Source organism: Typopeltis vanoorti, chromosome 17 (genome assembly GCF_054136105.1).
Source record: "Typopeltis vanoorti isolate ZY-2024b chromosome 17, IOZ_Tvanoo_1.0, whole genome shotgun sequence".
Lineage (NCBI taxonomy): Eukaryota > Metazoa > Arthropoda > Arachnida > Uropygi > Thelyphonidae > Typopeltis > Typopeltis vanoorti.
In genome coordinates this window covers 60,110,262-60,125,569 of record NC_143565.1, presented here as the reverse complement: position 1 = coordinate 60,125,569, position 15,308 = coordinate 60,110,262, and positions in this window count along the sequence as shown.

Here is a 15,308-nt window from a genome sequence, read left to right as displayed (position 1 = left end):
CTTCTACTTAATCCTTCAACTACACACAGCGCTGTTTATCCCCACCACCAAGAACAGCAACGATAGTATTTTGTCCAAAAAAACTATATATGTTCACTTAGCCGATTTTTTTGCATGCAGCATGAAATCCCGAATTTCAGGGAAAAAAAATCCCCTGCCATTTTGGTACTATTTTTCTGTGTTTTGTTCATTCTTATTGCTGCAAAGTCATTAATTCCCTTTAGGGAGTTGGAGTGACCATTTTAGCCCTTTCTAACTTTGGGAGATTGAGGGAGAAGTTCAACCTCCACCAGTGGCCAATCAGAGATAGCTGGCCTAAGACAGGCACTAATAATACATGGCAACCTGTGTAGAAAGGTGGCTGAGAAGTGCCGCCATATCGTGGTCCCTAATGCTAACCTATGTTTTAGTGTCTAAAAGTAGTTTGGTTTCTACGGTCGATTTTTCTTGAGATTACGGGATCTAAAAGTCGAGTTTCTGAAAAAAACCCGCTTGTCTGTGCCAGAGATCGTCTTACTCGGGAAACGCTCGAAAAAAGGCTTAGAAAAATTCCTCAAGTCGGCGACAAGAACTGAACATACACTTTTTTCGGGCAGCCTAGTACTGCGAACAATACGTGCCGCTTCCACTGAGCTTCGGAGGCTTTCTCCTTTAGAAGTAATGATATTCCTTCTTCACTAATAAGAAAGCAAGGACAGATTATTAGGCAATAAGAAAATTTTAGGCGCCACATATTTATCTCCTGGCCGGTGAACAGAATTTTGAAACCATTGAATGGTTTGAGTTTTCTACTGTTTTCTAAAATCTCAAATCTCATTATAAAACTTGTAAAAAATTCTCACACTGAATTAATCTACAGTGTGGCTTCAGAACATTAGGCTTTCAAATTGGGCTGCATCTTTATTTCAGAATATAATCATTCAGTTTCAGTAAACATTTGTAAGATTATTTGTAATGTAGGCTTACAACCAAATCAAATCAGTTGACGACTTTTTATTCCCATATAGGAAGTAGGCGAGGCCGGTTTAATCCGATTTAACTTTTGGAGACTGAGTGGGGAGATCAATCTCTGCTGGTACCCAATCAGAGACAGCTGACCCAAAGCCATCACTGACTAATTAAGCAGCATGGAGTGAAGAGATGGCTCAACAAGTGTCGCCATCTCATGATCCCTAACCCTAATACAATATATTTAATACCTGAAAGAGTGTGGGTTCTACGGTCGATTTTCTTGAGTTTACTCGGGAACTGGTAGGAAAAGGGCTTAGAAAAATTTCCTCTAGTTGCCAGCTAGATTTGAAACCAAATCTTCCTTCGTGCGGCCCAGCGTCATGGTGTGCAAAAGCCACATCCATTGAGCTACACAGGCTAACAACCATTTTTAAGTAAATGAGTAAACAGAATATGTTAACCTTTTTTTATTAATAAAAAAAAGCAGAATGAGGTGTGTGTCTGATGCACAGTGAAATGTTGGTGAAATAATGCCATGAGCAGCAAACATTGCTGATAATTAAGTTCTGTCAGTTTTTCTGGTAAGAAAAGAAAAGAACTAGAAATTACTATGCCAAAAGACTGAGCAAATAAACGTGAAACTTAAAATATGGTCAAAAACAAACTGTTGATATTGATTTATATACACATTCTAAACTGTAAACAATTGTTGAATAATAACACAATAATGTAGGCATAATTACCGTAAAGGGAGAAAAGTCAGAAAACAGAAAAATGTTCCTACAAAATAACCAATTGTATTTACCTTTGAATGAGTGTCCAGCAAGTCAAAAAATCTTTCCTTTCGTTCAGCGTATTAATATTATCGCATTGCAACTAATGGATGGGAATTATGTGTTTTTGTGGATTCGTTACAGACCTCTTTCTCTTCAGAAACTACACACGAACTGTCATTACAAACTCGTTTTTTATTATCGCTGTCATCCGAGCTATTTTTCCGTTTAAAGAAGGTACCAATGTACTTATCCATAATTGAAATACCGTATTTACTCGAATATAAATCGTCCTCGCATATAACTCGTACCCCTGATTTTACGTTTAGAAAAAAGAAATTAAAAAGTTTCTTATATACCTCGCAAATGAAAAAAAGCTGAAACACGTTCAGAGTGGGAGATAGTAATTTGCTACCTGGTAAACAATACGCCCTCCCCCAATAGCCACTAAATTGCAGAGGCAAGAAAAACAAGTACTTTTATTATATCAGTGAATAAGGTACCAGCAATCTGTGTAATATATTTCTCAACAAATAGTGCAATTAGAGACACAACTGGGATAATACGACACTAACTAAAGAATTACATACAGAAACTATGCAATTTAGACTCAAGTAAAACCATATGTTGCACCGGTAAACACAGTATCTAACTAAAAACTATTGTTATTAATTAGATGTGTGTTCGCCTTCCCCAAAGCAGCAATAAAGTTCAACAGAAGGTGTTAAAATTCGTAAACTTGTTAAAACTTAGAAATATATATATAGTGAATGTTGTTATAGCAGTTTCACATATGGAATTCGTTTGAAGAGAGTTAGCATTTCAACTCAACTGGCAGCTTGCTTTTATCTTTCAGTCGCGCGATTTCCTAAAAATATATAAATATTGGGGTTAACTCACAACACACTTTGTCCAAGTATTAGCACTTCTGAAGATATATTCAGCATTGGTTGAAGGAGGAAACCTTTCAACAATAAAAATCAATAAACAACAAGCGATTGGTTGAAATGTGGTCATGTGGGCAACACATGTTCACTTCAAATCTGACAAAACAAGGGAAAGTGGAAGCAATAAAACCATATTGTTGTTCACCTAATCCCTCTTATATTACTCGTCATTCTGCTGCTACAAATTAAAATATGGCAAAATGTTCATGGAATGAACATTCTGCAGCTATTTTTATTTTATATTTTAAGTATCCATTTTATTTCAATAATTTTTACTTATTCAATTTTAATTTGTTTTGTATGGATAATTAAAATGTATAGATTTATTTGGTTAAATTACCTGTCCCATCGTCGCGGATCACAGGTTGAGAAACACTGCTATAGGGTACTCTCACCTTATGTGACCACTAATTCATAAGTAGTATAGAAATAAAAGAAACGACACAACGTAAATAAAAAAAATGAATTTTAATTAGTAAAAGTATTTTGGAAATTTTTTTAGTGCATTTTAATTTTTTCTTTTTTTGGGAGGGGGGGGGAAGAACCCCTTGGCCCCCTCCATGGGTGCGCCACTGCTACCAGGTGGTCACTTCCGTTTGGATTCGCCGATAATTCTTCGGCATGAAACTCTTAGATCGTAGTTCTCGATCTTAGAGTTTCGCATACTGGCTGAAAAACAATAAGGGATTTTTATCCCCTTAATTTAATTAACTTCGCCAGAAAAAATAACCGTTTGGCTTTTCATCAATGTGTTTTATAGTTTCAAAAGGAATATTTGCATTATAAAAAATTTGGAAGCTTTCTTTCCATCTATCAATTAACAATAGTGATTGACGAACGTTCCAAATGCAATTTTTCCACTCTACACTTTTATTAGTACTGCGCAGGATATGAATTAATTCGTTTCAAAAGGATGAGGCCATTGTTGCGTGTAATCTATTAGTGTATTATAGAATTCATAAAATTTTTAAAATTTTAAATGTCATATTGTACCATCATTTTATATGGATTAAGAGAGACATTAGTCAAAACACTAAATTAGCTGTATACAAGACAGTGCTCAAGCCAATTTTAACTTATGAATCTGAGAGCTGAGTTAGAAATAAAATCTGCGGTCTCTAGTCTTCGGTCACTTGACCAAAGAATAGAAACCGCAGATATGAGAGTCCCGAGAAAGGTTAGTGACATGAACAGATGACATCAAAGGCAATATCATATTAAAAATGAGAATATTTTGAAAGAACTTGACATTGTTAGCATCAAGGAATGTGTAAGTAGGGCTAATCCCAGGTGGTATGCTAACTTAAACAGAATGGGAAGAGGAAAGAATAGCAAAACAAGTGTTCTCCGCCAAGTATGCAGGAAAAAAGACCTAGAGGAAGACATATACGTGGATTAGTACAGTACATAGCACCTTAGAAGACAGAAATATAAGATCTGATAATGATGGAGTCTTGAAAGGTAGGAGATTTTATGTTAAAGATACCAAGCTATTTTAAACCTGGTTTTACTCCATTTCCCAAGTAAGCAAACAGACAAGTAAGTCAAGTTTGTGCCTGCAAGTATTGCAAGTCTAGGTGATCCCACACGTAGTGCAAGACCAAGGCAACTCGTGGTAAAAGGTGGATAAGCTCTGATCACTATTCTTAATATTTACCCTTAATGCAAAGCACATCTCCAGGAGGAGATGTATGATGCTATGCATTAAAGGCAAGGGGCCAATACCCAAACCGGTTTGACATTTATTGAGGTCTCATCAGTGAGAGCCAGGATGCCAGGCTAGAAATACCAAGATTTTAGTAATACAGAGCTTATAAGTATTTTACCAGAACAAGTTACCATAAGGTGTTTTAACCTTATTGTGCTTTGCATTAAGGGTAAATATTAAGAATAGTGATCACAGCTTATCCACCTTATACCATGAGTTGACTTGGTCTTGCACTACGTGTGGGATCACCTAGACTTGCAATACTTGCAGTCGCGAACTTGACTTATTTGTTTGTTTGCTTACTTGGGAAATGGAGTAAAACCAGATTTAAAATAGCTTGGTATCTTTGTGTAGCTCAGTAGAAGTGGCGTTTGCATTCTACAGCGCTTGACTGCACGAAGAAAGGATTTGGTGGTTCAAATCTAGTCGCTGACTAAAGGAAATTTTTCTAAGCCTTTTTTTGACCGGTTCCCGAGTTAGTCGGTTTCTGGCACGGGCTAGCGGGTTTTTTCTCCCGGAAACTCAAGAAAATCGACCGTCGAACCCAAACTATTTTCGACATTAAAAATATTGTGTTAGGGTTAGGGACCACGAGATGGCGGCACTAGTTTGCCGCCTTCTTCACTGCATACCGATGAATCAGTGATAGCCTTGGGCCAGCTATCTCTCTGATTGGCTACCAGTGGAGATTGAATTGCCCACTCAGTCTCCAAAAATTGGATAGGGTAAATGGCCCCGCCTACTCCCTATACGGGAACAAATACGCGTTAGCTGATTTTTTTTGATATTTTTTTGGTATCTTTAACATTTATTATACCCAAGGTAAAATACTTTCTACATTTATCTCTCCTCCTGAGATTTTTATATTTAATTTGGTTATAACACCTTATGGTAACTTGTTCTGGTAAAATACTTATAAGCTCTGTATTACTAAAATCTTGGTATTTCTAACCTGGCTTCCGCTGATGAGACCTCGACAGGGGTCGGAACTGGTGGGGGCTGGATGTGAGAGGCTCTGCTTGGGGATAGGTTTTTGCCTGTGTCTGAGTAGGGCTACCGCTGAGATTATGGCTCTGGCTGGTGGTGGGGTGAGCCTGCCACTGGGTAGAGCCAACACTGGGAAGTTCTTCTCGGTGATGGAGTGAGGCTGTCACTGAGTGGAACAATGTTGAGCTGGACGGTCTTTCGGCCACTATGGAGTGGTCTAGGGATCGTCCTAATTTTTAGAGAAAACTTTACTTAAATACACCTCAATAAAGGTCGAAACCGGTCTGGGTAGTGGCCCCTTGCCTTTAATACATAACATCATACATCTCCTCCAGGAGATGTGTTTTGCATTAAGGGTAAATATTAAGAATATTGATCAGCGTTTACCACCTTTTACCATGAGTTGCCTTGGTCTTGGACTACGTGTGGGATCACCTAGACTTGCAATACTTGCAGGCGCAAACTTGACTTACTTGTCTGTTTGCTTACTTGGGAAATTGAGCAAAACCAGGTTTAAAATAGCTTGGTATCTTTAACATTTATTATACCCAAGATAAAATACTTTCTACAGGTTGGAGATTGATTTGGATGGAAATTGTAGATAGGAAGTTAGTTACTTTACCTAAGCAAGTTGCCACAAGGTACTTTGATGAAATAAAAACTGAGGATGAGAGATAGATGTAAAAAGTTTTTATTTAATAAGGTCAAAGCACCTTGTGGCAACTTGTTTAGGTAAAGTTCATAAGCTCTGCATTACTTCAACTTCAGCATTCTCAGGCCTGGCTCCCACTGACGAGACCTCAATAAAGGTCGAAACCGGTATGGATAGTGACCATTGCCTTTAATGCATAGCATCATACATCTCCTCAAGGGGATGTGCTTTACATTAGGGTAAAAATACTAAGGTTGGAGATTGATTTGGATGGAAATTGTAGATAGGAAGTTAGTTACTTTACCTAAGCAAGTTGCCACAAGGTACTTTGATGAAATAAAAACTGAGGATGAGAGATAGATGTAAAAAGTTTTTATTTAATAAGGTCAAAGCACCTTGTGGAAACTTGTTTAGGTAAAGTTCATAAGCTCTGCATTACTTCAACCTTAGCATTCTCAGGCCTGGCTCCCACTGACGAGACCTCAATAAAGGTCGAAACCGGTATGGATAGTGACCATTGCCTTTAATGCATAGCATCATACATCTCCTCAAGGGGATGTGCTTTACATTAGGGTAAAAATACTAAGCAAAGTGATCCGAGCTTAATCCACCTTTACCACGAGTTGCCTCGGAATGGCACTACGTTACCACGAGTTGCCTCACACTTGCACTACGTGCAGGCGCAAACTTGACTTACTTGTCTGTTTGCTTACTTGGAAAATAGGATTAAAAACCAAGTTTATATAAAATTACTTGGTATCTTGAATATATATATATATATATATATATATATATATATATATATATATATATATATATATATATATATATATATATTTATAAAAATAAATTTAACTGACTAGAACCCGAGAAAGTATAACAAAAACCTTTAATACATCACAACTAGTTTCATCGGTGATCCGACTTCTTCAGGTGAGAAATAAAAACATAAGACATAAAATAACACGGTAAAAAATGAACTTTACAGCTTAATAAAAAGCAGAATAATAACAGTCATATTTGAATAGGTGACCGCGTGCTACCGTTGGCATGAGTAGAATGTGTGCGACAGCTAATTTTTGAGCGCCAGTACTGGATTACTGCGCTATGGGAATCGGGTAAATTGTAGCTAAGATTATTGTTTAAATGTGAAGGGTCCAGAACTATTTCTTTTGATTCGATGATTCTTCTTTCGAATTCATCCTTGCAAATATATAAATTAGTAGTGCGTTCCCAATCAACTTGATGTGGCTGTTCTTCAAGGTTAGAGTTTGCCGAGAAAAGGACATGACTGGAAAGGGCGCTCGCTCGTGCTTTACTGTAGGAGATGTCACGTCTATGTTCCTCAAGACGAAGTGAAACAGATTTGTCTGTCTGGCCAAAATAAGGTCGACCACAGTTGCACAAAACTTTATAAACACCAGGAAAATGCAGATGGTTGTGTTTTGGTTTTGGTCGACTCAGAAAAGAACGAAGTTTTGGCAGCGTAGTATAGTCGGTCTTTATGTTGAATTTTTTCAGAATCTTAGCTAGTTTTGGGGTAAGAGTTTAGTAAGTTTAAGTAAGAGTAAGTTTATAAAGTTTTGTGCAACTGTGGTCGACCTTATTTTGGCCAGACAGACAAATCTGTTTCACTTCGTCTTGAGGAACATAGACGTGACATCTCCTACAGTAAAGCACGAGCGAGCGCCCTTTCCAGTCATGTCCTTTTCTCGGCAAACTCTAACCTTGAAGAACAGCCACATCAAGTTGATTGGGAACGCACTACTAATTTATATATTTGCAAGGATGAATTCGAAAGAAGAATCATCGAATCAAAAGAAATAGTTCTGGACCCTTCACATTTAAACAATAATCTTAGCTACAATTTACCCGATTCCCATAGCGCAGTAATCCAGTACTGGCGCTCAAAAATTAGCTGTCGCACACATTCTACTCATGCCAACGGTAGCACGCGTTCACCTATTCAAATATGACTGTTATTATTCTGCTTTTTATTAAGCTGTAAAGTTCATTTTTTACCGTGTTATTTTATGTCTTATGTTTTTATTTCTCACCTGAAGAAGTCGGATCACCGATGAAACTAGTTGTGATGTATTAAAGGTTTTTGTTATACTTTCTCGGGTTCTAGTCAGTTAAATTTATTTTTATAAATGTATACATCCCGAGTAAATCCTAATTTCAACAATATATATATATATATATATATATATATAAGAATAGCGCATAGTGACTTTTATCATGGCAATAATAATATCAATATCACTATCAGTTCTTGATTAGTTGGCTGTGAAAAGTAAAAGGTCTAATATTTTGATCACAGAAATAAATCCATACATGGATTAAATGTTTTTAGAATAAAATGATACACTAAATTTTAACAGCTGCGTATTTTAGGAATGTTCCATGAAAAAATTGTTCCATAATTCAGCTTTCCAAGCTTCCACATCCCACTCTACACGTTCTTTATACCTCTGAAGGCGAAGCTGAATGCTAGTTCGACTATTGTTGAGCTTGCATATTGCTGTCATTGAAATCCACGTTGTGAGCCTCGGTTCTTAATGTATTTGCAAGATTCGTTGTTCAGTCGATGCCATGAACACCGCATTTAAAGTGTCAGTCGATGAATGGCGGTTGTTACATATTTATCCTTCGTTGAACCACACAATTAAGTTCGGTGAGTGTGGTGTTTCGTCCACTGTAGGTAGCATTTGCAGTTGATTCCCTGCGCTTCCAACCCATTATGGTATCAACACTGATTGTTGAATTGTGATGGCCAATTTGTCAATAATTTGACGAACAGATAGACATGTAACATGGCATCATATCACAATGCTTCTTTCAAACTTCATCAGTTCTCTTCTTGCTGTCATTTCCCCCGACACGTTGCACCGACTTGGAAGCATCATATTCCTTCATTTAATACAGGCTAGAAACACGTGACTCGTATTTGTAGTGGTATAAAATGTATACACGTGGCACGATGCACGTTACCCATTGGGTTTCCGTCATGTCTTTCCAAGCAATCTATTTATCGCTGGTTAAATCTTTTATATCTCGAGAACTATAATAACTGATGTGTTTATTTTCTCTTTTACAATAGTATTCGTTAATGTTTTAATTTCAACAAATGGAAAACTCGAAGTAGTACACGGTGATCAATGGCATGTTTTATAATTAATCACCGTATCACATAATATCCATATTTTGTATATTTTACTTTACTTTTTTGGCTATCGCTACACAATAATATTTTACCTGCCTCAGTACTTTGTTGTTTCGACACATAGCAGCCACTGAATTAGAAACCTCTCTGCAGATGTAAACGTCACTTATACAACGTGTATGTAAAATACTTAGTCGCGTGCGTCACGATGTGTTCTAGGCAACTATTTAAGAATGCAGCTAGTCAGTAATCGTCAATAGTGCTTATCATAGTGGAAAAAACAAAGGATCTTTCGGAGTTCGATGAATAGTTTATTGTGGGTGCCCGTATGGCTGGAGTCACGATTTTGAAAACAGCACAGCTGACCAGTTTCTCAAAAGTTGAGATATTCCAGGTGTTGAATCAGTGGAAATATAGCCTATTTTCCTTGTCTAAGAGAACTGTAGTCCTAAGAGAGTCTGTCAGAACCAGATCGCCATCGTCTAAGTATGCTTGTAAGAACAAACAGAACTTCCTTTGTGTAGCAGTTGAAGCATTTAATGAAAGCTTCCAGTATTTTACCGAACTATGCGCACGGAAGTGATGATCCGGAAATTCGATAATGATGTCAGGAACACCGTGATTGGACACTGGAAGACTAGAAAAAGCCATATGGTCCGACGCTTCACGGTACACTTTGTTCTGTACCGACAGTAAGCTTAGTGTTTGGCAAAGCCCAATTAAGTAATGAACCCAGCTTGCCTTGTAAACACAACTCAATGTTCTGGAGTTGGTGTCGTGGTGTGGGGGTATGTTCTGTTGGTACAAAACGGGTCCCCAGATATTTCTGGAAGGTCGGGTGTCCTCCCAGGAATATATGAATATTCTAACTGATCAAGTCCATCCTACAAGTTGACTTTTTATCCAGCAGGTGAAAGTTGTTTCATGGACGACAATGCTACTGTTCATTCCCTAAGAATTGCTCAGCCGTGGATCAGCGAGCATTAAAGTGACTTCCACCATCTTCCCTGGCCACCACAAATCTCGGAACTGAAACATATTGAGAAAGTATAGGAAGAAGAAGAACGGATCAGGGAGCAAAGTCCTCTTCCATCAAATTTGAGCCATTTAAAGAACTAGCTGGTGAACGCCTGATATGTTGTAGACGTAGATGCAATCTCACACATTGTGGAGTCTATGCCAAACTGCATGTGTCCTGCAATTCGGGCTAAAGGAGTTCCGACACAGTATTTAATAAAAGTTTCTAATTCAGTGGCTGGTATATGTATTTTAGCTGATAAATTTTCTTTTCGTTTCTGTGCTTCTCCAATGGCTACTTGAGTTTATCTAATTTCATCGTCGTCGTGGGTATGCCTAAAAATTTGTCTTAATTTTGTGATTTCGGGATTTAATTCATTTTCAATATTTTCATTAGTTTCAATTCTGGCATGTTTTTGTTCACTAAAGAAAACCGCTTTGTTCTCATCTTCACTTTTCAATCGCTTCTACTGTAGTGTTTAGAGCCATTTTACAGTACTACTTTAATATTGTAATTTGCAATATTTCAACAAAATATTAGGAAATATACCAGATACAATAAAAACACGAAAACAACAGTAATATATTATGAAAAACTAATTATTATAAGAAAAAAGCCACAGTAAAACATAATAATCACATATTTCACAGGAGTTAAATAAACTGATTTTTGACGATATTATATTATACAGTATCTTTCCTTTCTAATTGTTCTTTTTCGTAGTCTAATAAATTAATGGCTATTTTTCCTATATTAAGAAAATAAAAACCTATTATGCAATGTATCTATGGCCACCATACAATTTCCTACAACTGAGGAAAAAAAAATTAAATAAAAAATACAGTCTTCCTTTTATTTTAGAAGTTTGAAATTTGCATTTATTGTACCTGTTTCTTTTAGAAGCAGAAGTTGCATTTATTTTATAAGCAGAAATTACTATTAAAATAAAAGTAAAAAATTTTAATAAAATAAATGTTTTAATATGTGCTTCATTAAAGCAAATGTTTTAATATCACCTTAAAACTTTCTCAAGTTGGAAAGTAATTAAAAAAAAAAAAAACACTATCATCAAAGCTGTTATTTGATATTACAAATTGCTCATAATGTCTTCTTCCACTTGTATACATCTTTTGATGCATCATAACACAGACTGTATTATACTCTCTGTCTCTGCTTAATCATTTTCAATGTCGGCTGCAGCGTTCAAAATTCTTCGACTCAGTGCATCCATTGCAAACAAAGAGAAAGTCTTCACGTGTTCACGGACTATGGTGTCTGAAGGATTAAGGTCAACTGATCCAGCCGTAAAAAGGACCTACGCGACTAATCGAACGGTCGGAATTAGTGGTGGTGGTTCAGGTAATCGGAAAACATACGATGGAGATCCATTATGATGGAATTGAATACACCTTCTCTTCAATTACAAAATGCTTCAAAATTTCAGAAATTTTACTCAGAAATTTTAAAAAAGTAAAATAAAATAATTAAGGTGTCTTTCTCTACTGAGATGATTGTTGAACATTTTTTAATTTATTTATTTTTTTTTTTTATGTTGAGCACATACACGAGAGGTTGGTTGATCAACCTATTGTACATTAGTACCGTGTATGGGTGGTGGGTTGGGAAAGAAGGTACTTGTTCACATTTGATTTAAAGGTCTGTATATTGTATTACTTGGGAAATGCATCAGGGGGAAGACTGTTTCCTAGTACAGCAGTTGCAGGGATGAAAGAGGAGGAGAAGAAAGTTGTTCTGTTGGTTTCAAAGTGCACTGTGAAGGGATGTTGAGCAGCAGCTGCACGTGTTCCAACGAGCTTAGTACTAAGTTGGGGAATTATTAATGCTATTTCAGATGAATAGTTTCCATGAAAATATTTGTAGAATACACATAGTGCGGAGAACGATCGTCTGTGTGAAAGTGGGGGGGGAGAGTTCGTTGGGAAGAGATGGGTCATTAATAAGTCTGAATGCTCTTCTCTCCTCTGTATCTAGTCATATGGTACGATTAATTTACACTGTTGTGTAAATGTATATCCATACATTTACACAACACCACTGCTGGAAATTCATTTGAACTGTTGCTTAAGAATTTTCACTGGCTGTCCATAAACGCTCTTCTGTAAAGTGTTCTAAACTTCAAGATTTACGAACACTTAATGATGATGATCGTTCCTCTGCTCTTCAGGAGCTGTACGTCTTGCAAATTTTGGGTTGTAAACGCTGATTGCTTCTTTTACATTGCCACTCTGGGAGTTCAGAGCACTGCGGTTATCTATTTATTTCAAAATTTGATGATCATCAGCTACAGATAAACCACTAAACAATAGTTTTTGGAGACGTTGATATGCATCGATAAAAAGTACTGTTTGTTACAGTACGTTAGGGAAGTCACAGTCGGCATTTCTCGAAAGCAGCAATTTTGCAGTTATAAAAATGAATGAAATGGGTGTCAGCAACCTCATTGTTTTATAATTTAGCCAGCTTCTTTCCGCAAAACACACAATTACACACAGTCACAATAACACACAAATGAACTCTGAGAACACTTGCGATAACTAGACTACCTAACCAGATGTACTCTAGTTACGAAGTCTGGTTATGTAAAGTTACTTGACCGTGCACCATATATATTTAACAATACTTACAGGCAAATTTTTTTTTAAAAAAATTCAGAGATGAAGTTTCGATTATCGACATTTCTATTGATTTCGAGAACTATCGACTGAATTATGAAATAACCATACTTTCCTATCCTTCCGGAATTTGTGTGTTCTATAAGCTTTTTGAGTTCTCCAAGTGGAATGGAAACTGGAATTTTCGAGAGACGAAATTAGCATGAAAAACTGAGACAAGACATCTCGATTGGATTACACGATATATATTCCTAGTTTAGGCATTATGTGTAAGTTAGATAGACCAAACAACAAATATTAGCAAAAATCATATTTAGGGTTTATTGCTGTAGGATAGAGATTCTCAAGGTGCAGTATTATCACATACATAGTGTGCCTGTTAAATTACCTTGGTTGTTTGTTACCAAATAACAAACATAGCCAAAATAAGCTCTAGGTTTGAAGTGTGATAATGAATTCTGTCTCTATACAAGAACGAGATTATAAAATGCACCTTTTAATAAGTGATTGTCTATAACTATTTTGTTTGGTATACAATATAACGTTGAATGACAGTTAAAATAAATATGTGTGTTTATATTAAGTGTCATTGAATGTTAACTGTAATAATTAACAATAGTAACCATAGCAAGGTATTCATGTTTTCATGTTCATTTATTTTTCAATCACTAACTGCTTGTCTTTATAACTATCATTCAAAACCTATATGAATTAATAACAATCATAATAATTAAGAAATACGACCTGTGTAGCCTTGAAGAAATGGCGTTTACATTCATAGCGATAGTCTACCAGAAGAAAGACCATTTTAGTTCGATTCTAGTCGCCCAGAAGAACTTTTTATAATACATTCTTACTGGTTCCCGAGTTAGTCGATTACCAGCACGGTTTGTTTTCTCCCAGAAATTCTGGGAGGAAAAAAAATCAAGAAATTCCACCTTAGAACCCATACTATTTCAGACAATAATAATATGCTGCGTTAGAGTTAGGGATCACAATAGGGTAGAGCTTGTCTGCCTCTATTCAATAAATGCCATTTAAAATGAATGATAGTCTTCGGCCAGCTGTCTCTGATTGGCTACAGTGGAGATTGATTATCCCTTGGTATCTAAAAGTTAGATATGGCTGAAATGGCCTTGTCTACTCTATATACAGAATAAAAGGCTTTAGCGGATTTTTTAGAACTACTAACACGTTAACTTTATGCTTATACTGATCGCCACCAGCTTTCATTAATTAATTCACTAACTATGAATATGTTAAATATTTATCAATATTATTAACAATATACTGAATTAATTTATATTTAAGCTTTATAAACTTAGCTGACAGTAAAATCCTTTTTCCACACGCTAAAATTTTCTTTCTGAAGATTCTTCTGTTATGGTTATTTGCCAATGAAGACTATATATTATGTCTCTAAACTGCCTGGTTTCCCGACCAGTTTGTCTATTTTGTGGAAATGAAACACCCGGGATTACGGGAGGTAAAACGCTGCTACCTTTCGTATCAGGCCAAGTAACGAAAGCACGTTTAGTTGAATAGCATTTATAAAGATTCTTCTCATCCCAAGCGGGATTCGAAACAAAAGAAATGGTCTATATGAGTCAGAGAGGTCATTAGGAAGCATCAACCGGACGTTAACTCTGTGGGATGAAAATATTAATCATATATTTCAAGTGACACACAAAGAATGACAACCACTAACTCTTTTAAAGTAGGATATACTATATCTCATACTTTAAAGAGAAAATTTATCCCACAGAGATTTTGGTTCATCACTTGAAATGAGAGAATATTATTGCATAACTGTAAAAGATCTGAAGTTGGTACAGCGCCAGTCTCTAGGTTGTTCGAATATAAAATCTTATGGGGAAGAGAATGCCAAGTATTTTGGGGTCTATGAAGCTCTAGATGTGACAATGCGTTTCTACCAAGAAAGTTTCGAGGTGCATGCCTCTCTTAGGAGACAATTCTACTTGAAGATGTAGTATTATGACAAAAAGGGGAATTGAATTGATTATTTCTGCAGGAGAGAAGATGGGACTATGTTTTCGCTGTCAGTCAGGGTAACTAGGTTATGTTCGTCTCATGATTGTATTGGTTGTGGCTGCAGAATATCTTGAAGCTTGGGATATATACCCACTGAAAAGTTTGTGAAATATAATAAGGAATGGAATGTAATGTTCATTCTCAGAAAAACTACTGTTATGGTATGAGGTTAATGAAAAACGATCATATACGTATACAAGCAAGATAGTAGGCCTGAAGTATTCATGCATGCATGCTGGAAAGAATATGAAGAGACTATACCTAATCCAATGATACGCAGTGAATGATCAAAGAGAACACTGGCTCATCATTTACAAATGGTGGAAGGAAGAACTTAGGATGATAGCCTGTCGAACAGGCTTCTATTATTACTATACTTCAACGAATATCTCTAAATGTTAAGAGCAACTATGCAGACTTT